At 47.6% G+C, this 24,705-nt stretch overlaps 1 pseudogene; it reads right to left on the bottom strand.

Annotated features, from left to right (window-relative positions):
* Nucleotides 1-1,885: 1,885 nt before the first annotated feature.
* Nucleotides 1,886-24,705, bottom strand: part of LOC116067891 — a 73,161-nt pseudogene continuing 50,341 nt past the window's right edge.

Below are 24,705 nucleotides of genomic sequence, written 5' to 3'. Positions count from 1 at the left end.
GGCTTTGCATGGTCTAGAAAAAGCCACACACAGGACACAGAGGTGGGACCTAATGAGCAGAGAGAGCCTGCCCCCAGATCCTGATGGAAGACTGGCTCAGGTGGCCAGTCCAGAATGCTGGGCTCCTGCCTCTCCTTCGAGGTTGGGGAGACATGAATTCACTGAATCATGGCCAGCACAGCCACAGCCTGTGTGCTCTGGACAAACACAGAGTGTTTAGAGTATGGCAGGGGGGTGTTCTGGCTGGGAGGGAGGGGTGCTCTACAGCTCTCAGCCCCCAGCCAAGAAGGATCGGAGCGTCATCCCTGCCTCTCACCAGGGCCTAACCTTGACCATGAGCTGCACTCCAGTGGAGGCGGCCTGGTCCCTGCAGGAATGTGGGGCTTGGTGGAGAAGCCGAGTCCCTGGGCACGCAGAGGGAATTCCAGTGTGCACTCATGTCAGCCTGGTCTTGGAAGGCAGCTGGTTACTTTGGCCCACACCCAGTTCTGCCTCCCTGCTATGCTTTGCCCTCTACCCCCAACTTTCCTCTTTCTTTCAGAAGAAAAAAAAAATCCTAATCAGAGAGAGAGGCCTAAAGTCATGGCTGAGTGAGGCTGAAGAAGTGGCTCTGTTTGCTGGTTCTGAGTCTGGGGTCCCTGCCTCCCATCTCTCCCCGCACAACTGAGACCGGCATCTTCGTCCTTTTCCCTTGTAGGTTACTGTGAGGTGAAGCTGATCCATCATTTTACATATGGATCCTTGTATGGTGACCCAGATCAGGGTAGAGATCTCCTGCCTCCCAGGGATTTCCATTCACCTCTCTCTTGATCAGTGACCTTTCCTACAGTGGGCGGTGGTGCCTCGGGTCACTGTGTGGTCCTCTCCTGTTGTCCTTGTTAGGTTGACTATTGCTGCGACAAAACACCATGACCAAAAGCAAGTTGGGGAGAAATGGGTTTATTCAGCTTACACTTCCACATCGCTGTTTATCATCAAAGGAAGCCAGGGTTGGAACTCACACAGAGCTGGAACCTGGAGGCAGGAGCTGATGCAGAGGCCATGGATGGGTGCTGCTTACTGTCTTGCTCCCCATGGCTTGCTCAGCTTGCTTTCTTATAGAACTCAGGGCTACCTGCCCAGGGAATGGCACCACCCACAGTGGGCAGGGCCTTCTCCTATCCATCATTAATTAAGAAAATACCCCACAGGCTTGTGCACAGCCAGATCTTATGGGGGCACTTTCCCAACTGAGGTTCCCTCCTCTCTGATGACTCTAGCTTGTGTCAAGTTGACAGAATTAGCTAGCATCCCTGTCATAAGTAATCTTTTCTTGTTTAATTTTTTAAAATGCAAAATAATTTAGCCTTTAAGAACTTCCTGTCTATGAAAGGTACTTTGATTATGCCACCCCATAATCTGCTTATCATCTCCTTTTTCAAGGGTCTCCCCCACTTTCATGTCTTTTTTTTTTCTCTTTCATGGCCACAGCATTTAATTCGGGGGCGGGGTAGGGGTCTGCATGAATGGGTGGAGCTTACTCACTTGAGCTAGAGAAACTTACCAGTGGCCACACCCCCTCCTTCAGCAGCCACTAACTGCCTAGAGATTCCCAGGGAGGGGTGGGACCTCACAAGCTCTTCCTTCGTCCATGATTGATAGGTCCAATCTTATGCCTGTAAGCACAGCTACTGAGAGCATGAAGGTCAAGGCCATGTCACGCCACATCCGGAAGACGGCATTCACAGCCCTCACTACTGCTCTTACATTCTTTCTGCGTCCTCTCCAGTGACTGTCCCTAAATTGTGGAGGAGTCAACAGAATGTAAGAGCTGGCCTCTTCATCGATGAGGAATTAGAGGCCCAGAAACTGTTTGTGCTAAGAAACCTCATCTTAAGTCCCAGAGCTAGAAGTAGGGTTGGGCCTCAAACCAGAACTGACTCAGGCCCAAGATCTTGGTGCCTATCAGTGCCTGAAGTGGCCCACGCTGCTGGTAGGAGCTACAGATGTAGAAGCCCTTGGGGGAGTAAGGCATGGGAGGTGTGAATGCAAAAGGGTCTCTCTTCTCCTTCTTGGCAATCAGTGTTCATCTTGTTTGCAAAGGGTTTCCACACTTGCCACCTACTCCACTTGTCTCCTGCTCCAGCTGTGCACTCATGGTCATTGGGAGCTCTGACAGCTTTGCCGATGTCCCATGGATACGCAGGGTGTCTCTAGGGACCGTCAAGAAATTCTCTGTAAGCCTATGACAAACAGTTCTGAGTGTGTAACATGGTGCTCACTGCTGCAGGGAGTGGGGGGGTGTGCTGACATTGGGAACTCCACTATGCCAAGCCAGGAGGTGCATGGGGCTGTGGGGCAGCCAGCCTGCTGGCCAGAGCCAGCTGACAGTTGACCACAGGCTAGGGCTAGACAGCATCTCCACCCACCGAGAGGTCCAAGGGCCCTCAAGTTCCCGTGAGGGCTGGGATGACTGTGCAGAGCCCTAGCTGAGTCCCAGGGCTTGATGTTTTCTCCTGTCCAAAACTGAGGTCCCTTATCTGAGGCCGAGATCTGAGGCCCTGGGGCCGGATCTGTTTCACAATTTGGAATCTGTCAGATCTGAGAACAGCAAATCAGTGCTTATGCTGTATACTATTAACAGCGCCCTGGGGCTGCGCCAGGGCAGGAATGAGCCGCTTCTGCCGACACCCTACAGAGGATGTGCAACACATATGTAATTACAAAGTTACTTTGAACAATTTTTCTATGTGACAATTTACTTAATATAATTATTATATTAATTATAGCATGATGTGTTGCTGGGCATGGTGTCTGACACCTGTAATCTCAGCACTCAGGAAGCTGAGGCAGGAGGATCACAGTCTAAGCCTTGGAGACAGTAAGATTCTGTCTCAAAAACAAATTTATATTTAAAAGAAAGGGAGAGGGAGAGATTGGTAAGATGGCTCAGGGGTTAAGAGCATGTATTGCTTTTGCAAAGGATCCAGGTTCAGTTCTCAGCCCCTGTGGTAGACGGCTCACAACCACCTGTAACTCTAGCTCCAGAGGATCCAGCATCTTCTTTTGGCCTCTCTGGATTCTTACATACATATGTAAGCATGCACACACGCGTGCATGTGCACGCGCGTGCACACACACACAGAGGCATACACAAAGTAACATAAATATAAATAAAATTAATTATTTACAATGTATTTTTAGTTAACATTTTTTAATCGTGTGCTGTATATGGAAGCGTGTGTATGTGTATGTGCCCACACATGTGCATGTGTATTTGTGTGTGTGTGTGCATGTGCGTGTGTGTGTATGTGTATGTGTGTGTGTACATGTGTATGTATGTGTACACCTGTGCCTGGCATAGGCTGGAGGGGGACACCACTGTCCCACTCTGTCACTCTCTACCGTATTCCCTTGAGACAGGCTCTCTTATTGAAGCTGGGGTTAGGGTGGCTGTCAGCATACCCCAGGTATCCTTCCACCTCCCCTCTAATGTGTGGGTGCCAGGATTTGAACTCAGGTCCTCCTGCTTGTGTAGCAAGCATAAATCATCTTTCCAGCCCCATGTGTTCATTTTTATAGAGAACATTCGATGCTAATTATAAACTAACGTTTCAGTGGGTGGCAACATACTGCTTCTAAACAAGTTTGGAATATCTAAGGCCTCTGTCTCAGGAGTGGTTTTAGCAAGAACAGTCCACAGGTGATGACCCAGAATCTTCATTTTCTTTTTTAGGATTTTTTTTTGTTTGTTTTTTGAAACAGGGTTTTTCTGGATCACCCTGGCTGTCCTGAACAAACCCCATAGCCCAGGCTGGCCTCGAACTCAGAAATTGGCCTGCCTCTGCCTCCCAAGTGCTGGGATTAAAGGTGTGTGCCAACACCACCTGGCTCAGAATCTTCATTTTCAAGCAGAGACATTGATGAATTAGAAAAATAAATTTTTTTAAGGACCAAAGATGAGACCAACCTACCAGACATTATAGATAATGAGATCAGACTCATCTGCTTGACAGTGAATGTAATCCCAGTGTTTGAAGGGATGGCATGCGTTGCGAGATTTCTCCTGGGGTGTCTGAGCCTACTCACCTCAGACAGCAAAGGCCCAAAGCCACAAAGATGAAGTGCTCATAGTCAGCCTTCTAGCTCCTGCACATGTGAGCATCCCCAGAGATCACATGCTTCTAGGGAGGACGGCTGGCAGATGTGGCCAGAGTCTGAGGGCCGTCCTCAACACCTGTCTAGGAGGGAGTTATCAGGCCCGGTCTTTTGAAAGGGGTCTCCTGTAGGTGTTCACAGTTACTGTGATTTTGTGTCAATGGCCACAACAGACCTAAAGGACAGACTTCCAATGACTGCCTCCCGAGCACAGGATGCCCTGACAGTGCCCTGGGGGCACCAGCTCATTCTGTCCTTTGCAATGTTAAAGGGTTGGTCCCAACACTTCTCTGACATTACAGATGAACAGGGGAATGAGGACACAATGAACATTACACAGGGTTTGAGGACTTTGGTGTGGCTCACACTTCAACATTTCCACCTGTGTGTTCCTGCTGGGAAGTCCATCCTGTGGCTCCTGTCGTGGCGGCTGCGGAGCATGGACACAGGATGTCATCTTCAGGGCCATCAGGGAAAGTCAAGAAGAAGCAGGAAAGGAGATCTAAGAGGGGCCACCAACACACAGAGTGCTGGTGAGCAGGTCATCCATGAGCATCGGGCCACTGTTTAGCACAGTTGTTTTCTACTCAGGGCTTTGGAAGCTCCTGTGGTCCTCTGCCCCACCCTACTCCTCACTGAGGCCTGACTGCACTAGCCACTTTTCTCATCACTGTGACAGAGTACCTGACAAAGCCAGCTTACGAAGGAGGGCTTTATTTTGGCTCACAGTTGGAGGAGGCCATCCATGGTGGCAGGAGCTTGAGGCAGCTGGCCAAGCTGCTCCACGGTTAGGAAGGAGAGGGAGGTGAGAACTGGTACTCAGCTTGCTTTCCTCTTTAGTAGTTCTGAACCCCAGTCTATGACATGGTGTTGTTCACATTCAAGGTAGGAGACTGGCATGGTGGAATGAGAGAGCTGAGGGTGGGATCTTCGGGGGAAGTTGGCAGGGTTTGAGGCAGGATCTCTGTAGGAGGCACCTGGAAATGGTCACTGAACATTAGGGGTTAGCTTGCTATGGATGACAAGCCCCCAGGATGATACAGGTCAGAACCTATGCTCCTTCTTCGTGTTTGACTCCTAATCAAGGAGGTATGGGGTGTGCTGGTGACTACAGGGCGTAGCCCCAGCTTGCTTCTCCCTATGCTGCGTCTTCCTTGTGTGACCCTGTGTTTCTCAGTGTCCTGGAAGAAGGAAAGCTATTTATCTCAGTGGACTCTGGGTCACTGTTAGAGCCTTTGTCTTTGACCAGCAAAGATGTTTCTTTTGTCTTAACTTGTAACACGTCTGTGGTGAGTTCTCTGGGTCCGACCGACCGATCCATCATTGTCCCAAGTTAGAGCAGTGAGCCCCAGATATCCTCTCATCTTTACTTCCCAGTGTGAGGACCAGACCATGTGTCACCATGCCCAGCTGTTTCTGTGGGAATTGAGGCTAGGCTCTCATGCATGCATGAACTTTGAGGGACTGGCCACAAATACTTCCATGTTTTATGGAGGGGTGCTCCATTGCACATAGGAAGAGTAAAGTAGCTGGAATATGTCATTTAGTCCATGGGTCCTCAGCAATGTGATTTCCATAGAGGATAACCTGCATTGTGGGGCCTTGCAGAGAGGCCTGGGTTTATGGCCTCCGATGGCTGGGTGAGATTTTCCACCCCCCACCTCCTGGAAAATGGACCCATTTGGGTGGAAATACCTTTTGAAAGCTTTGCTTCGTTTTCAGATATAGACGTGGAAAGTGGTTAGATTTCATCAGAGAAGCGTGGCTTTGAGCTACTGGACTCTCAGACACAGTGTCTCTGTTTATAAAATAAACAGTACGAAGATGAAGGGGAGAATGAATTTTAATAGATCGCGGGTGGACGGGCAAGCAGCGCCTTTTGGGTCTCATTACTATGTAGAAAGAGGAAACTTAAAGCCGCTATCTTGGGAAAACAGGGGTGGTTCCTAGGTGGCCGCCCTCCCAAGATGATCCCGCAGCAGCTTTGAAAAACATTCTTTTTTCGGTTGGAGACAGGCTTTGGTCTGTAGCCCAAGCTGGCCTTAAACTGATGATCCTCTTGCCTCGGCCTCCTGAGTACTGGGATGGTGGCCGGTGCCCAGATCCAGGCAATTGCTTTTTTAGGTTGTAGCAGGAGGATCTGATTTCTGAAATACCAGAGGTCAGGGAGCTCAGATGCGCGATGCGGTTCTTTTCAGACTACAGACTTGCTCTTCAGTGACCGAGTCCTTATCTTTAAAGAGAAAAAAAGGAGGGGGTTGGGGGTGGGGAAGGCACATCCGTGTCAAATCCGAGAGGGAAACTCTGCTCTCTCCTCCTCCCTCTCTCCTCTTCCCCCTCTATCTTTTTGCTGTCGTCCCATCTATTCTGTTTTCGGGTATCCTCTTGGGACCCTGAGCCTCAGTTTCCCCTTCCTGAAAATGTGGGCATCTGTTTGTTTTCTTCTCTATGACTCAAACCTTGTGCAGATCGTCCTCACAGGAGGAAGCACCCACTTTAGCTCCTAGTTTTAGAGAGCCAGTTGGTCCTGGGGTGGCTGAGACCCCTCCCACCTTCAAAGACCCCCTAAACGAGACTAGGAAGGAAGTAGGCGTGGCTATGACCCTCAAGGCCTGCCCCCAGCAACCTAGCTCCTCTACCTGTAGTGATGCTCTGCCTCCTGAGTTTCGCAACCTCCAAGACAGCAGGGACATGTGAGCCCACATCAGGACGGATGACAATGGCGAACCACATGTTGAGTGTGAATTAAAACAAGCGCTCCTCCCCTAAGTAGCGGGCTTTTTTCAGGGTATTTTATCGCAACAGAGATGAAATTAAGACACTCACTATTTTAACAAACAGCCTGCTCTGAAGAACAGGCTGGCATTGAAAGGCAGACGGACGGGATCTGTTTCCTAGCACGTCATGGTCACTTCTCCTTTCAGCATGGTTTCCTGCTTTCTTCCTTCCTGAAAGAGGGTATTGCTCTGGTGTTCTGGCTGGCCCAGTACTCTATGTAGCTCAGGTTAACCTCAAACTCTTGATCCTCCTGCCTCAGCTGCCTGTGCAGGGGGAACCACAGCTCAGCACGGCACAGTCTTTGTTGCCTTTCAGAATGTGTATCATCTGTTCCTCGCTGAACCCCGACAGAAACAACCTCTGATTCAGCAGGTTCTGCACTGAGGCTGGGGTTGAAAGTTCTGGTGGCACCCAGAGTGGAGTTTCTTGAGGGGCAAAAATCGCAAGTTAGAGAGGAAAACAACCGGAGGCTGGGCAGGGTGGGGACAGTTCCTGCTGGCTGGCTACCAAGCATTGACTGCTATTGCTCTGCGATTTCCAGGGAGCTGGGCTTGCATTTTAATTAATTTGCCTTGAAATTAGCATGCCCCGCTTTCCCTTGATCCGGACCCAAGCTTGCAGGCATATCTTGTTGCAAGGAAATACTTCCATAAACCTGGGAAACATGGCACAGGGCACAGGAGCGGAGAGAGACTCAAGGAGGGGCTTTTCTTTTTAAGTTCTTGTGCACAGCCTTGAAGATGCATTTGCAGGTGACATATTCTTGACTGACAGCCAGTAAAGGTGGGGGCACCCTCTGAGTATGAGAGTCTGTTCCTCTACTTTAAATAGGCTAGGGAGACAAGACTGCTCAGTGAGTAAAGTGTTAAGCTTACAAGTGTAAAAGCCAGAGATGGAGTGTGGGAGTAAGGGGAATAGGTGGGTGGGAGGGGGATGGTAGGAGAAGGGAGGACAGACATGGACACAGGGGACTGGCCAGGCAGCATAATCTAAATGGAGAGTTCCAGACCATGGAATCCACACACACCTTTAACGTGTACTGACTACCTGCCCCATTTCCTAACAGGCCATTGGCTGACATTGACCTTACTGTTGGGGAAGAGAGAGGTCCCAAGAGTGACTCAGAGGATGTACATCTGCTAAGACAGCAATGGTGAAAAAGTCAGGCAGTGATTGTGGAAATGCAGAGGGATGGGAGCCCAAGGTGCAATGTGTAATGGGCTGAGAAGAAAGCCACCAGGAGGACAGAGGAGGGCTTATGATGGAGGAACGGTGGAGACAGTAAGCTGACATGCATGTAACCACCAGTGTGGTGCTAGATGTGCTCCGCCAAGTTGACTTCTTGCTCACACATGAGAAAGTGGATGATTGGCAGGTATTTTCCCAGGTGACCCAGAAACATGCCCCCCTCCTCCTCCTGAGCTCTCATATAATGTTACAAGGTTTCTCTTAGCGCCCCCTGTCCCCCACTGCTTTGATAAAAATATTCTGAAAACAAAATAAAACAACAACAGTAACAACAATAACCCCCACCAACCTAAGGGAGAAAGCATTTACTTGGTTTACAGTTCATGCATACGATGTGTTGATGTGTCCTGAGGGGGAGGCCAAGGCAGCAGGAGCTTGAGGCAGCTGGTCACATGGCATCCCCAATCAGGAAGCAGAGAGCAATGAATGCAAATAGTGTTCAGTTGCCCTTCCACCAATCTTTACAGCCCAGGGTGCCCTGCTTGGAGAAGGATCCTAGCTACAATTAAAATAGATTTTCCTTCATTAATTAAAATAATCAGGATACTCCCTCACAGGTATGTCCAGAGGCTTGCCTTCCAGAGGATTCTAATGCTATTTATTTATTTAATGTGTATGTGCATTGTGTCTGCCTGTCTGTGTACCCCATACATTCAGTCCCCAAGGAAATCAGAATAAGGCATTGGATCCCCTGGAACTGGAGTTACAGATAGTTGTGAGCCACTGGTGGGTACTGGGAATTGAACCCTGGTCCTCTGAAAGAACAGCTGGTATTCTTAAACACCAAGCCCTGTCTCTAGCCTCCTTGTGATTCTATATTCTGTTCAGTTGACTACACTAACCACAAGGTACATGCATAAGAAAATACATCCACTGTAGTTTAACGTGCAATGGCCTGCAAAGTAAAACTAAAAAGAAAATTCCATAGTACTCCAATGTGTAAATCCCTTAGAAGAATAGTTGACTAAAAAGATTCAGGGGCCAGTGGGCCGCCCCCACTGCCAAGATCCCAGTATCCTGGAGGCTGAGGCAGGAGGGTTACAGAGAATTTAAGGCCACTTTGAACTTTATGGTGAGTTCTGTGCCAGCCTGGGTTATAGAGTATGACCCTCTTTTGGGGGTGCAAAGTGTGTGTTTTGAAAATAAACCTTTCTGAAAGGCACCAGAGAACAAGCGTTCTCCTAGCATGTCAAGGTGCTGGTAGCTCCTAGCGCCACCACCAAAGGCCCCTCCAGGATTCAGGAAGGAGTTCCTACTCTTCCATTTGTCCATTTATGTTTTGTTCAAAGCTAAAAGCAAAGCAGAAGTACAGAGCACAATTGCCTAATGTGCTTGCTTTACTTGAAATAATTTCTTTCATTCTGAGTTGGGTCCTGGAGGTTGGCACTGCTGGGCCATGTCCCCTCCCCTATTAGTTGTAAGAGCCAGGGGTTGGCCTGAGCTACTTTGTCAGCAAAGGCTTTGCTTTTTAAAGATTTTCCCATAATGTTACTTAAATTGAGATTCCTTTTCAAATTAGTCCTTACCCCGGTTGGAGGACTTGGCATCGACCAGAGTCCCCGTATTACTGATGTCACCTCTTTGCCCACGTTCATGCTGGTGTGTTCTTGAATCTACTTGCCCACGAGGGTGACACAGAGCAACAGATTCTCCAGAGAGCGTGGCTTCTTTGAAGCAAATTGTTTCTGTCACAGTTTGTTGAGTGAATCATTTGAGACTTCAATCCAGGAGATTTTTGTTGGTTCCCTTTAGGAGGAATGGAATTGAAACGTTCTGGCCTAAAGGGCCCCCAGGGACACACAGACCAGCCTTGGCAAGGCAACCAGGGGCACTCCACTTCCTCAGCCACGAAATGGGGGTGAGATGCAGTTCTTGGCTGAGGAGAGAGTCTGGAGGCAGCCACAGCTGCGGTAACCCAATGCTCATCTGAACACAGCAAACACTGTGTAAGACTTTGGACATAATTGTGCAATTGTATGTACTGTGTTTATACAACGCAGAGCCGTTCTTGTTCAGCACAGGCCCCGCCCCCAGTTATGACAGTGTTTACCTTGGTTGTCACTCCCTGAGGACTTACTGCGTGTTAGTTATTCTTGAAAGCTCTTTTTTTGTGGTTATCCTTTTTTTTTGTCTTCCCAACAAACTGTGTGTGAATGTGTGAGAGTGTGTATATGTGTGTGTGAGTGTGTGTAAGTGTATATATGTGAGTGTGTATGTGAGAGACTGTATATGTGAGAGTGTGTGAATGTGTGCAAATGTGTGTGTGTGATTATGTGTGCATGTGTATATGTGAGTGTGTGAATGTGTGAGTGTGTGAATGTGTGAGTATGTGAATGTGTGTGAATGTGTCTATGAGTGTATAAGTGTGTGTATGAGTGTGTATATGTGTGTGTGTGAGTGTGTATGTGTGAATGTGTAAGTGAGTGTGTGAGTATATGAAGGTGTATGTCTGAGTATGTGAGCATATGTGAGCATGTATGTGTGTGTGTGAATGTGTGTGTGAGTGTGTAAATGTGTGTGTGAGTGTGTGAATGTGTGTGAGTGTGTGTGTGTGTTCCTATGGGTTCGGCTGTACACTTGTGAGTTATGCTTCTTCCTCCATCACTGTCCACCTTATTTTTTGAGACAGGGTCTTTCCCTGAACCTGGAACTCTGATTGAGTCTGCTAGATAGACTGGTCAGTGAGCCTCAGGCATCCTCCAGCTTCTGCCTCCCCAACCCTGCAGTTACAGGTGTACGGATGGGCTTGGCTTTTCTTTTGTTAAAAAAAAATGTGGTGATGGTGATGGTGGTGTTGCGTATGCTGGGGATGGAACCTGAGGCCTCATGCACCTCATGAACCTGAGGTAAATATGCGGTCATTATGCTATACTTTCTGCTCTTGCCTTTCCCCCGACTCCTGGGGTAGATTCTGGGGATCCAACACAGGTCCTCATGAGGTCTTCACGTGTATGCAGTAAGCACTTATCAAGGGAGCCGGCTCCCTAAGCCTCCAGAAACTTCCGTAGCACCCTCATAGCATTCAGAGGCTCTGAGAGGACAGGTAAACTTGTCAAGTTCACACAGCTGGTGACTTGGCTTGAGTCTGTGTAGCTTGAAGGCCGCCTGCAAAGCCTGTCGGGAGTCACTGATTTTGTGTCACCCAGACAAGCAGCTATTTGGGTGGATGTGGGCCAAGCTAGCAGAAGCTGCAAGCAACTCTGTGAAGGGCCAGGGACTTTAGGTTGGACCCAAGGGGCTGGCAGGCTCTGCAGCAGGAGGAAGGAAATGTCTGGAGCCTCTATCAAGGCTCTCACTGGTAGGGACGAGGCCTTCTGCAGGCTGCGGGGTAACCTTGCAGCATGGGATGAGGAAGGGGGTCCCACCATGGCTTTGCACTGGGGTGCTTGCCAGCTGCCAGGCAGCCTCCTTTGGGTGTATTTGGGGCTGAGTCCCTGCCAGCATCTTGATAATGCTCTTCCCAGACTCTGTGCAGAGGTCACAAAGTAGTGGGGGATGGGTCTCTGGGATTTCTTTCACTTTCAAATGCCGATACTACAGTGGGGTTGAGGGGCCTTCCCCAGACCCCCATAGTCTGAAGCCTGCAGAAAGGGTTGGTTTTCTAGCCACACAGCCTTGGATTCCAGCCCCCTGGCATCTGCGTAGTTTCCCTGGTCACTCACAGCCCAGGCGTCTGTGTGGCTGTCAAGTTCCCTCTGCCTAGAGTACACATTGGGCCATTCCCTCCTAGCCATCAAAAGTGGATTGCAGGAACTGGGGTTAGAACCCAGGCTTCCCTCCCTCTGAAACCCAGATGCCCTGCAGAATCTGGCCCCCACCCCCAAGCCATGATCTCTTCTAGCAGCCCCTGGTGTGCCCTCTCCCTCCCCAGCTCCCAGCCTGCCAGCCTGTCCCTGCTCTGGGCTCTCAGGGGTCTTTCTTTAGCCTGTCCCTCATCCCCTCCTGGCCTCTGGCTGACAGGCTCTTCATTCTTCCCTCAAATAATCCTCTGATGGCTTTCTACTCCAAATCACCTGTCCTCACCAGAGCTTAAAGGTCTTCTGTGTGCCATAGCCCATGTAGAGCCTGGCAAATACTTGATTAAGAACAGGGTTACCCAAGGGCCTAAGGTTGTGACACTCTGAAACTGACTCCCCCTGTAGTTTTACTTGGGGGGGGGGCGTCTGTGCTTGCCTCAGCACCCCTGCAGGGCAGTAGTTCTGGGAACCGGATTTGTTCACAAGTGTGTGGAGGTGGGAATTTTGAGATGATGCCTTGGCTGGCTTCTGGTTCTAACAATGCCTGGGGTGATGGGTGGAGAGACTGGCCAGCTCCCCACTCTTTTCCTTCCCAACCTCAGGAAAGAGGCCATGGGCCAGGGGAGTCTGTGGATTCAGTGTTGGATAGGGGATCTTGTGTCTGGTCTATGTTGACTTGGTTATAGCTGAGCTCTGCCAACTGAGATGGTCAGAGCAAGGTCACACCCAGGGTTAGATGCCTGAGGGGAAGTGTTTCTTACACATGTACATACTCTGACTTCAGAGCCAGGGCCTGACTGACCCTTGCTGGTTTGATATAGCCCATGGTGGGCCTGTGAGATTGGCCATTGATGTGCTACCCAGACCTCCGCTACCCTTGAAATGACCTTGGCTCCGGCCTAGATCAGGACTTTGCTCTTATCCAAACTAAAGGAAGATGAGGTGGTGGCCACAGGGCGGTTGGAACTGATAGGAAGGTATGGGGGACAGATCTGGAAGTGGGCTCATAACCTTGTCTGCTTCTTGACCAGCAGGCTCTGGCTCTAGGGCTCTGGCAAAGTCAGTCTGTTGGAATGTGGTCTGGAATCCCCTTGGTGCTGGCGTAGAACAGTGTCCAGGTCCAGAGAAGGACTGGGTGACATCTGCAATGAGTGGGCACCAGAAGCAGGATAGCTTGGATCTAGCCCTTGATTTCTTTTGACTGCCAAGGACCCCAAAATTAAATTAGACAGAGCAAACACACTGGGATGCAGTCAACTACAATGAAAAGAATCTGAAATGTCCTTAGGAATGTTCTAGCAAAATGAGAACTTAGACATGTCAGGCACACCTCTGGACAAAGTCCCTACCACCTGGATTTCTAGCTGTCACTCACTCCTGGTGTCCTGGCCAATTACCTCCCATTATAACACAGGAAACAGCCACCTTTGGTGACTGGCAGGGCAGCTGGTGCTAGTGGGTAATTATGAAAACATGATTTCACCCTCTCTGTCCTTCTGAGACCAAGCAGGGGAGCTAATGGAAATAACCCCAGGAAGACAGAGTGAGGCTGCTTAAGGCTCCTGTGATGGACAGAGCACCCAACCTGCATCTGGGCTGGAGCCAGGAACCCCATGTCTTCTTGTAGCTCTGGGGGAGCCCTCATTCCTCAGCCTAGCCCTGGGGAATTTATTTCTGCACTCCCTACTCTTAAAACCTGACTACAGGGTTAGGCAGTTGGTTCATTCAGTAAAGTGCTTGCCATGCAGCCTTAGGGATCTGAGTTCAATCCCCAGCACCCATGTTAAGAGTTAGGAGTGGTTGTGCCATCTTGTAGCCCCAGTGCTGGGGGGTGGCAGTTGGGGGCTGAAGAGCCTTGGTCAGCAAGTATAGTCAAATAAATGAGTGCCAGGTCCCAGTGAGACATTGTACTGGCTGGTTTAGTGTGTCAACTTGACACAAGCTAGAGTCATCAAAGAGGAAGGAGCCTCGGTTGAGAAAATGCATCCAGTTGTAAGGCATTTCCTTAATTGGTGATCAGTGGGGAGGGGAGGGTCCAACCCATGGTGGGTGGATCCATCTCTGGGCTGGTGGTCCTGGGTTTTATAAAACAGCAGGCTGAGTGGAGTAAGCCAGTCAGCAGCACCCTTCTGGGTCTTTCCCTGTTTGAGTTCCTGTCCTGACTTCCTTCAGTGATGAACAGCGCTGTGGAAGTATGAGCCAAATCAACCCTTTCCTCCCCAACTTGCTCTTTGGTCATGGTGTTTTTCCAGCAGCAATAGAAACCCTGACATCTTGTCTGGAAAAAAAAATAAAGGTAGATGTCTCCTGAGGAATGGCACCCAAGCTTGACTCTGGCCTCCACATGTGCACACATATGCATACACACCCATGTGCACATGCACGCACACCTGACTGATCTCCCCCTCTTTGAAGCAAGAGCTGATTTGTTTTCTACTTCACAATGGAAATGGATGGCATCAGATTGGATGTCCCCAGCCTGTGTTCCTGAATTGATGCCATCGGATTGGATGACCCCAGCCTGTGGTCTTGAATTGATGCCATCAGATTGGATGACCCCAGCCTGCGTTCCTGGTGACACTCTAGCTGCCCACATCGTCATCCCACACATGCCCACATGTCCCTGTCCCTCAGTTGGCACCCACATACCCATCCACTAACTCTGGTCTCGGCCTCCTGCTCTGCTCTGAATAAAGAGCAGAGGCAGAAGGGACAGCAGAGTTTCAAGAAGAGGCTCAGAGTCACCTTGTCTCCCCAACACTCCAACCTTGAGAAGATCTGGCATCAGGAACAGAGGGACTAGATCCCAAAACAATCCTGCTGAGCCACACTGAGCCATGCCACAGACCCTTCACCGAGAAAGAAATGTTTGTTGGTGCCACAGGTTTCACCCACGGGTTTTGTTTTTCTGATCATCCCAGCATAGGGACTAATGGAAACAGGGGCACAGCTTCTCTGTGCCAGAGCTCCTTCAGTGGCCTCTCTGGTAGCTGTTGGAAACTGTGGTGTCTCCTCTTTCCCACACCCTCATGACAAACAGCTATCATGTCCTGTTAGACATGGAAACCCATCGGCTCCACTCAGGACATGGACAACAGAAAAGTGAGTCAGATGCATCCTAATGACGAGAAGTCACATGACCTTCCCGAATCTGAGCAGAGCTCACAGAGCAAACGGCCCTTCTCCTCTTTACAAAAAGAGAATGCCCCCAACGAGGATTCAGTAAAGCCCTGGGTCACCTCTACCACCCAGGAGGAAGCAAGGGCTACCCAGGTGGGCAGAGCACATTAGCTGACATTTACGGACAGCTGAGTGTTGTGCAAGCTTAGCTATAATAATCGGCAGCTATGAACCTTAGAGACTGGGCTCCAGGTGTTCACACGCATGCAAACTCCTTCCTAAGTATGTTGGGTGCTCACTGAGAATGGAGCACAGAGGAAGACCTCTGAAGGTTGACCTGGGAAAGGGAAGCCCGGGAGGTGGGGGAAGCACAGGGCCCTGCTAAGATATTCTCTCATAAGGAACAAAATCCCAGGGGAAGGGACACTGGTCTTATTAACCCATTGTGGCCTGGAGAGGAAAATGAACAAAGCACACTGCATAGCATCCTACACCCATAGACAGTCAGAGGGCCCCACTTTACCTTCTGAGCCGCCTCTCTCATCTATGGCTTTCAGTTGAAGACAGGTCACTGTGGGGGGACAAGGAAAGTCACAGAACCAGGCTCTCCAGGTGGTATCAGAATGGGAGTTGAGAAGGAGTCCCATGTTAAAGCTTGATTAGAAATGGTGGGAGGCATTCACCACAGGACAAATGGAGATGCTAAAGAAAGCTCATGTTAGTGGGGGGATGAGGATCAAGATCGGTGTGTTGAGAAGAGATTCCCTTGCCCTAATCCCCAAAGACGGAATAGTCAGGGCAGCAGCAAGTGGAACAGAGCAGCTGGAGCCAAGGGGTAATAGTAAGGTCTAAGGTTAGAGACTCTGGGGTCCCAGAAGAGAGGGAGGGAGCAGAGGAAGAAAAGAGAGAGATGATAGACAGGTATATAGATAGATAAGAGATAGATAGATGATAGATAGACAGATAGATAGATAAGAGATAGATAAATGATAGATAGGCAGACAGATGATAGATAGACAGGCATATAGATAGATAAGAGTTAGATAAATGATAGATAGGCAGACAGATAGATGATAGATAGACAGACATATATATAGCTCATAGATGACAGGCAGGCAAATGATAGATATATGGATAGATAAAAGAAAGGTAGATAAATAGACATGTAGATAGATGACAGTAGACAGATGATAGATAATAGACGATAGTTAGACATATAGATAGATGATAGATAGGTAGACAGACATATAGATAGATAAATAAGAGATAGATAAATGATAGGCAGACAGATAGATGATAGACAGACAGACATATAGATAGATAAGAGATAGATAAATGTTAGATAGGCAAACAGATAGATGCTAGATAGACAGACATATAGATAGCTCATAGATGACAGGCAGGAAAATGACAGATATATAGATAGATAAAAGATAGATGGATAGATAGATAGATAGATTGACATGTAGGTAGATGACAGTAGACAGATGATAGATAATAGATGATAGATAGACATATAGATAGATGATAGATAGGTAGACAGACAGATAGATGATAGATAGATGGATAAACAGATGATAGATAGAGACAGACAGATGATAGGTAGATGAGGCAGAACAGTAGTTAATGAGCTAATGACCAAGACATAAAAATATAATGCATGAACAACTGGGAAGATAGCTCCTGGCTAAAGTGCATGTATGTAAATGTGAGGATCAGGTCTCTAGAACCCACCAAAAGGTGGAGTGGGCATGGCAGCCCACCTGTAGCCTCAGTGTGGGAGGTGGAAACAGGATTCCCCAGAACAAGCCAAAAAGTCAGACAACTGAAGTCAAATTATGGGTTCAGTGAAAGATTCTGTCTCAGAATATAAGGTGAAGAGTGACTGAAAAAGGCACCTCTGTATGCACATGCACACAATGTGAACACACACATGCACACACATACATACACAACACAATACACACATATGCATACATACACAAACATACACATACACACATACACACACATATATATGCATACAAGCACATACCATATATACACACACAAGCACATACCACATATACACACATACATATAAACACACATACACAAACATGCACACATACACACACATATACATAAGTACACACACACTACACACACATGCACACACATATACACACAAGCACACACCACATATACACACATACATATACATACACATATACACAAACATACACACATTCACATACATATATACACTCCACATACACACACATACACACACAAGCACACATACACACACACAGCCCCCCAAGATATTAAATTAAAATTCTAAGAAGAAAAACATCTAAGATCATCTAAGGAGAATAAACGGTTTGTATTCTGTATACAAAATAGTTAAACCTGAGATCAGAAAGTGAAAGATAAAATTCTTCAAGGCAGTCAGGCAAGGATTTGGTACCTGAGGGGGCTTTAAAGCCAGAACTGCAAAGGACTTCTCTCCAGGAACGACATGAGCCCTGACACACCTCAGGGCTCTCTTCATGGTGTCGACAGATAGAATAAATTCCTTTTAGCCAAGAACTCTATCCCCAGTTAAAAACACCTTTCAAAAAAGAAAGACAAACGTATTTCCCCAGGCAAGTGAAACCTATGGAATTTGCTGCCAGCAGGGCTTGCCCTACGAGACAAATTGAGCTTATTAAGGAAGAAGTGAACGAGAGGCAGACTCCTGGGCGTATGGAACAAAATGGAAAGGAAAGTGCTGAATGTGGTAGAAACGAAGATAAATAGGGTTTGTTTTTCTTTTGTTTAACTTCTCAAGAAATACGTGACAGCCTAAAGCAAAGCTGTTTACAATGTGCTGTGTGTTTACACCGCATGTAAGAGTAAAATATACAGGACAACAAGAGCCAGGGTCCCTCCAGGGTTGAATGGGGAATGAGTGTGAGATCACTGCCTGTTCTGTAGCTCTGCCACGACACTCAAAACCAGACCACGATCAAATCAAGATGTGGACTGCCAACCGTGGGGAACCACTGGCTTTGTGAAAGACGTATAAACACAACCGTTTCTCCCACATTAAGAGGAATCAAACACATGTCCAGATGCCCAGGCGTCACCTGACAGCGCCTGCCACCTGTGACGTGGTATCTCTCAGAGGTGCCTTTGCCGCCCCCCTCCTCCTGACACTTTACACACTTCTGTTATTCAGTGACATTGTTTGTCACCAGAAACTTGGTATCCGTATACATCTGGACACATCTTGGGCTCAACTGCAGACCACCAGGGTCTTTGCCACTGCCTGTAGCTGTCATTTCACACACTGTGGTTCTCCTTATTGAATACTCAGCCCCTCATGAGCTCAACTGTAGTGACTTTCTATAGGACCTGGGTCTCTTGTTAGGCACAGGAGACAGCTGGAATAAGCCATACTTCCCAAACCTACCTGGTCACAGGACTTTTACATTTTTTTATCTTATATTTAAAATTATGTGTATATGTGTGTATGTATATGTACGTGTGAGTGCAATGCCCAGATAGGCCAGCAGAGGGCGCTAGGTCTCCTGGAGGTGGAGTTATAGGTGGTTATGGATTGAGGTCCTTGGCGAGAGCAGTGAATATTCTTAACTGCTAATCTATCTCTCAAGCCTCAGAGAACATGGTATGTAGGTAAGGTGAGGTGCAATGTTTTCTAGAACATTTCTCTCAGGGAGAGAAAATCTGGCTTTGGAATTGTTGATTATGTGACTTCTTCTGCAAATGTATACACAGCTTTCATATCTAGTTCTGTGTATGCACACATAAGTGTTTGTGTATGTATGTATGTGCATGTGCCTGCATGTGTGTGTGTGTACATTCATGCTTCACAGAGCATTCATTCAATAACAGATTTCATATGATGATGGTCTCATTAGGCTAGTGCTGGTGACAAACTACTTCAGTTTGGGGTAACCACTGGCTTACCCCTCTTCTGTCCTTCTTGTCAGTCACCCAGTAGCCTAATACACATGTGAAATCACATACAGAACATGGTAGCTACTTGGTAACGGCAGCGTACAGCTTGGTGCTTGGTGTCAACCACGGGCAGTGAGCTGTTTGTTACCATTCCAGCATATTCTTATCTGTGAAATAAAAGCTGTAAAACAGTTACATCTAGAAGCAGGCTGAGTAGCAGCTGTGACCCATCCCATCCAGGATTGCATGACTCGCAATTGCCTACAGAGGCAGCTTTCTCAGGATGCATTGCTGGCTGTTTTTGAAACAATGAGCTGTGTAGTTAAGGCTGGCTTTGAACTTGGTGTGTAGCCTAGGCTAGCCTTGGACTCTAGATCCTCCTATCTCAGCCTCCCAAGTGTGGACTGCCATACCTGATTCCAAGAATACATTGCTTATGATAAACTCTGTCATGAATCAGCATGTGGCTGTATATGCACAGACACACAGACACAGCAGCATATCCACACACGGGATGTATTTGCATATGTGCATGTTTACGTGTCTCCCTCCTTACATTCATGCCTTCTGCAGTGCAGATGAACACCACCACAGATGCCGTGTATACATCAATCACTGCCATATTACAATGGCCAGGAGGCTGCAGGGCCACTAGGCCACAGAAGTCTAGTGCTTGTGAGACTGCAGGCTCTGAGCCATGCTCGGTCATGAACTTGTCGACTTGTTTGCTTGTGGCTTGAGGACCTGTGGTTGACATCTGTGGCTCAGTGGTCTCATCCGTAAGCAGGGACACTGTTGACAGTACCAGCAGCTGTCCACAGCTACAGTGACATCTGGGAGGGAGAGATTACAGATCAGCAACAGACAAGCTCCCAGGGCAGACACCCCGAGAGCATCAATGCCAAGGCTCCACACGACTCCACTGTAGAGTGTCAACTGCTGTAACTAACACACTGTTCTGACCAACAGGCCCCTTTCCTCATGTGCCCTGTGTCCGGAGATCCAACTCAGTCCTCCCTTTGGAGGTAGATAAAAGACTCAGGAATGTTCATGTGGCTGCCTCAGAGACCTGTGGAATAAGATGAAGGGAATACACACAAACGAGCCTTTGCTGGGGCATCATATGGAAGCCAGGAGCCCAGTGTCAGCTATCAAGATCTGTGGTGGTTTGTATATACTTGACCCAGGGAGTGGCACTATTAGGAGGCGTGGTCTCATTGGAGTGGGTGTGGTCTTGTTGGAATGGGTGTAGCCTTGTTGGAGTAGGTGTGTCACTGTGGGTATGGGGCTTTAAGACCCTCATCCTAGCTGCCTGGAAGAGAGTATACCTCTAGCAACCTTCAGGTGAAGATGTCGAACTCTTAGCTCCTCCTGCACCATGTCTGCGTGGATGCTGCCATTTTCCTACCTTGATGATAATGGACTGAACCTCTGAACCTGTAAGCCAGCCCCAATTAAGTGTTATCCTTATAAGAGTTGCCTTGGTCATGGTGTCTGTACACAGCAGTAAAACCCTAACTAAAAAAAAGATCCTCAGTGTGCTGCTTGGAGAAGACCAGGGCTAAAGCCACCTGAGGGGGGTCTGATGTGTCCTGCTGGTCTACCTGAAACTGGCAGGAAGTTGGGTGACTGCTGGGTGACACCTAAGGGTAAGTTAGGCCCACACCAGCTAGTATGTATGGGTGCTGCTGGTTGGTGACATGGTCGTGATCCCAATACTTTGTGGCAGGCTCATGGTGGATAGAATCCCACCCCCCACTATTTTGGAAAAGTGCAAATATGATTCCAACATCCAACCCAGAGGAAGGTACTGCATGAACACAAGTACTGGCAGAACACTGTCATAGAAGGTGTTTATTTGGCTCCAGTAACCTGGAATGAGTCTGGTCCCCATCATTGGGGACCTTCAAGATAGACACATATATAGCATGGGCAATCTTGTCTGCAGGACACTTTGCCAGGTCTTGTGCTGGCATAGCACACACACTGGGCCTTTGATAAAGCCACAGAGCAGCTTGCTGTTAATGGTCTTGAAGACAAGTTATTGTCTACAGCTGTGTTGACACGCACCAGGAAGGTGGGAGACCTGGAAGCCAGACCAGCACAGCTCAGCCTAAGGGCAGCAGACAAGAGGATCAGAGACAGCAACAAACAAACTGACCAGATCCTAGGGAGAGCTGGTCCCAGGGCACAGTGTGGAAAGGTCTATCCACACTGTCTATCATGTTAATCTGGATGGCAGTGTTGAGGAGAAAGGGCTGGTCAGGTAAATTCTGCATCTCTGGGCCCGTTGCTCTAACATGAGGTCCTGGCATTGTGTTCCTGGCCACTCACAGCCTCTAGGAGGCATAATGTTTCTCCTGGACCTTTTCAGCCCTTGCACAGTGTCGTGGAGGGATGAAATTTTTGTTTGCTCATCTCAGAGACCACATCACACCCAGCCAGAGTGAAGAATTTCTAGTTCACAGCAATTAGGATTGGCACCTGAGTGGGTGACAGAGTCTCTTTCTCAGCCAGAGCTTCCGTTTCTAAATTTCATGTAGAATAAAGCAGCTCACTCCTGTGATCTTAGTACTCAGGAGGTGGAGACAGGAGGATTTCTGAAAATACCAGGCCAGGCCACATTATATAGAGAGTGAGACCTTGTCCCCAAACAAAATTACCTTCAAACTGTCATTATTTATTTATTTGTTTGTTTGTTTGTTTGTTTGTTTGTTTGTTCTGTGTATGGGGTTGCTTTTCTTTGTATGTCCTGGTTAGTTTTGTGCTGAGCCTCTAACAGGGACCCTGACACGGGACAGAAAGAGACTTGACCTGTGCGAGTCCCTCCATTTTGGAGCTGGCTGTTGTCTTTCATTACAGGGCAAGCAACTTGAGAAGAGCAGCAGCAAGAACAGTCCTGACCATTCCGCCTGGCACCTGCCTGACTGTAGCTTCCCGTGTTCTCTAGAAAACCACATAATTCTTTAGCGCTGGGGATGACAAAGAAGGAGCCCTGATGCAGCCATAGTCCCTGGTGCAAAGATGCTTCAGCAACAGCCCTGTCATGAATGACTGGCTGAGGCCAAGCCACTCCCAGGCTTTGGGGCATCTGGGTCTCTGGAGCTATAGAGGGCAGAGGAATGTGGTCTTCCTGGAGAGCCCTGGAGTGTCTCCTCCATGGTGGGAAACCAATAACATGTAGAAGCTGAGATGCGACAGTCATCTGGTTTATATTTGTCTTTCCTAAATTTCCTCTATTGTCAGAGTCGTTAAACATTGTGGACTGAAGAAGACTTAAAGGGGCCTCATCAAGCACAGTGCCCTCTTAGGTTCAGGGTAGGCTGGCTGGCTGCCTTCATGGAAGCTCTGGGTTAGCTCATGGAAGTTATACATGGTTCTGTGCAGTCAACATTGTCCTGCTGGGGTCTGCCATGGTGGCACATGCTGCCCTCATGGGTGCAGATGATTTGCCTGCTGAAGACAATCTGCTCCTTACTCAGTCAATTCTCTCTCTCTCTCTCTTTCTCTCTCTCTCTCTTTTTCAGGATGCTCAGGAACAATCCACTTAGATTCTTACTATAAATAACAGATAGACATTTTTATGTACTTGGCTTTTTTTCTGTTGAGATTAAAATTCATACATTAAAAATATATACATTTGGAATACAATTAATATGATAATTTAATATACTTAAATAAATATCATCACTTCTAAAAATTAATTTGCAGAAGAATTTCCATCATGGAACATTTACTAATACAGTTGTGGTTAATATTGGTTAATATCAATATTTTCAAATAAATACAGCACCATTAATGTCAAAATTAATGCTAAAAGTTTTGTTGGCTGGAATATTTATAAAGACCATCTGAAATGCATTTATGATGTAATTTAAATACATATTATCATTTTTATAGTGGGCAAAAAATATATTCTTTTATGTTAGTTCTCTAAAGAACCACTGTTGGGGAATGTTTATATGTATAATTTTGGCTAGGATTGGTTAATATTATCAATAGATTGCATAAATGTTATTTCTAATACATTTCTGATATAATTCAGTACATGTTTATTGTTGTCTATCCTATAAGAATCTCGGACCCAAGATATACATGTATATCTCAAAGTTAAAATTTACATTATAAAATTAGTACAGGCAGGCAGTGTGGAAAAATGGGAAAAGCATGGGGTACAGAACCAGACCAGAATAGCACATCCTGACCCAAAAGGTCATGGCTTTTCTGGTCCTTGTTTCTGTGCCCTGAGCACTAAGGCCGGGGCTTCAGTCTGTGAGCTCTTCTGTATGGCCATTGTCACCCATCGGCACCAACACTGGCTGCTTCCCGGTCCTCGGATGTGGACTCTGGGCAGCTGCTTGAGTGCAGTCACGTAGATTTATCTTGGAACCCTCACTTTCCCTCTGCCCTTAAGTTGCTTCTGGTTTTCGATGTTGAGAAAACTACTCACGGGGGACACTGGTTTGTCGTCCGTCATTCTTCCCACAGAGAGCTGGGAGAGGGAAGCAGAACAGGCAGACATCTGTGAGACATGTCCTGGGTCAGGTGGACATGTCGTGGAGCTGCTGTTGTGAGCCGAGGATGTCCCTGCTGCGTGACACACGATGCCTTTGATCGCCGGGATATGCTTTGAAAGTTATTCAGCTACTCTCACGTTCTTCAGATCTGAGCACATCGTTTACGTATTCAGGATGCTGTGCTGTTTGGTAGGTGAGTGGGTTCTCTTTCTCCACGGGCTCTTTTGTATTGTTATTTTGTTTGTCTGTCTGCTTTTCCTGTTGGCTTTTATTTTTAATGTGCCTTAGTGTCACTAACCATTGTTTAATTGGTTTATGCTATTTACTTAGCGTGTGTGTGTGTGTGTGTGTGTGTGTGTGTGTGTGTTAGTGCGCGCGCACGCCAGAGTAAACTTATGAAGGTCAAAGGGGAACTGACTGGCATCACTTCTCTCCTTCACCGTGTGAGTGAGTCCCAGGGATTGAACTCAGGTCATCAGGCTTGGCAGCAAGTGCCTGTAGGCACTGAGCCATCTTGCTGGCCCCTATTGTTTTTTGTTTTGTTTTGTGTTTTTGTTTTTTTTTCAGTTGTGTGTTTGCATCTCACAGGGTGGGATCTGCCTGCCCTCAGTTGCTCATTCCCTGATGTGTTTTGTAATTGGCCAGGTCTTTCCTGACAAAAACCCTCCTTTTAAATAAATAATCACTTCTAAGAATTAATTTGCAGAAGAATTTCTATCGTGGAATACTTACTAATATAGTTGTGGTTATTATTGATTAATATCAATATTTTCAAATAGATATAGCACCATTAATGTTAAAATTAATGCTAAAAGCTTTGTTAGTTGGAATATTTATAAAGTCCACCCCCTTCAGGCTCTGTGTTTTGTGTGTAGAGCCTTGCTGCTGCAGGGACTGAGTGAAGGGTGAGGGATGAGGGGTGAGGGGTGAAGGATAGACAGGCTAGGAAGAGCCCAGCTGTAGCCCAGGGACCGTTTGCTGAGATGTTCTGTGCCCCATGACTGCAGATGTGATTTTCCATCCATGCTGAGTTCCCAGCCACTGCTGGCCCCCAGGACCTCCGATCTCTCCATCTCTCGGCCTCTCCTCCTCAGAGCTGTCCTGAGCCAGTTTTTATAACCATGTGTATCTTGCCCAGCCTCTTGGATCTGTGGAGCCAATGGCTTGTTAACAGGTGAAACCGGACGGTTGGCTTGCGCATCAGCAAAGCTCCAAGAGCTAGA

Source organism: Mastomys coucha, unplaced genomic scaffold (assembly GCF_008632895.1).
Source record: "Mastomys coucha isolate ucsf_1 unplaced genomic scaffold, UCSF_Mcou_1 pScaffold22, whole genome shotgun sequence".
Taxonomy (NCBI): Eukaryota; Metazoa; Chordata; class Mammalia; order Rodentia; family Muridae; genus Mastomys; species Mastomys coucha.
This window is presented reverse-complemented; position numbering and strand designations above follow the sequence as displayed.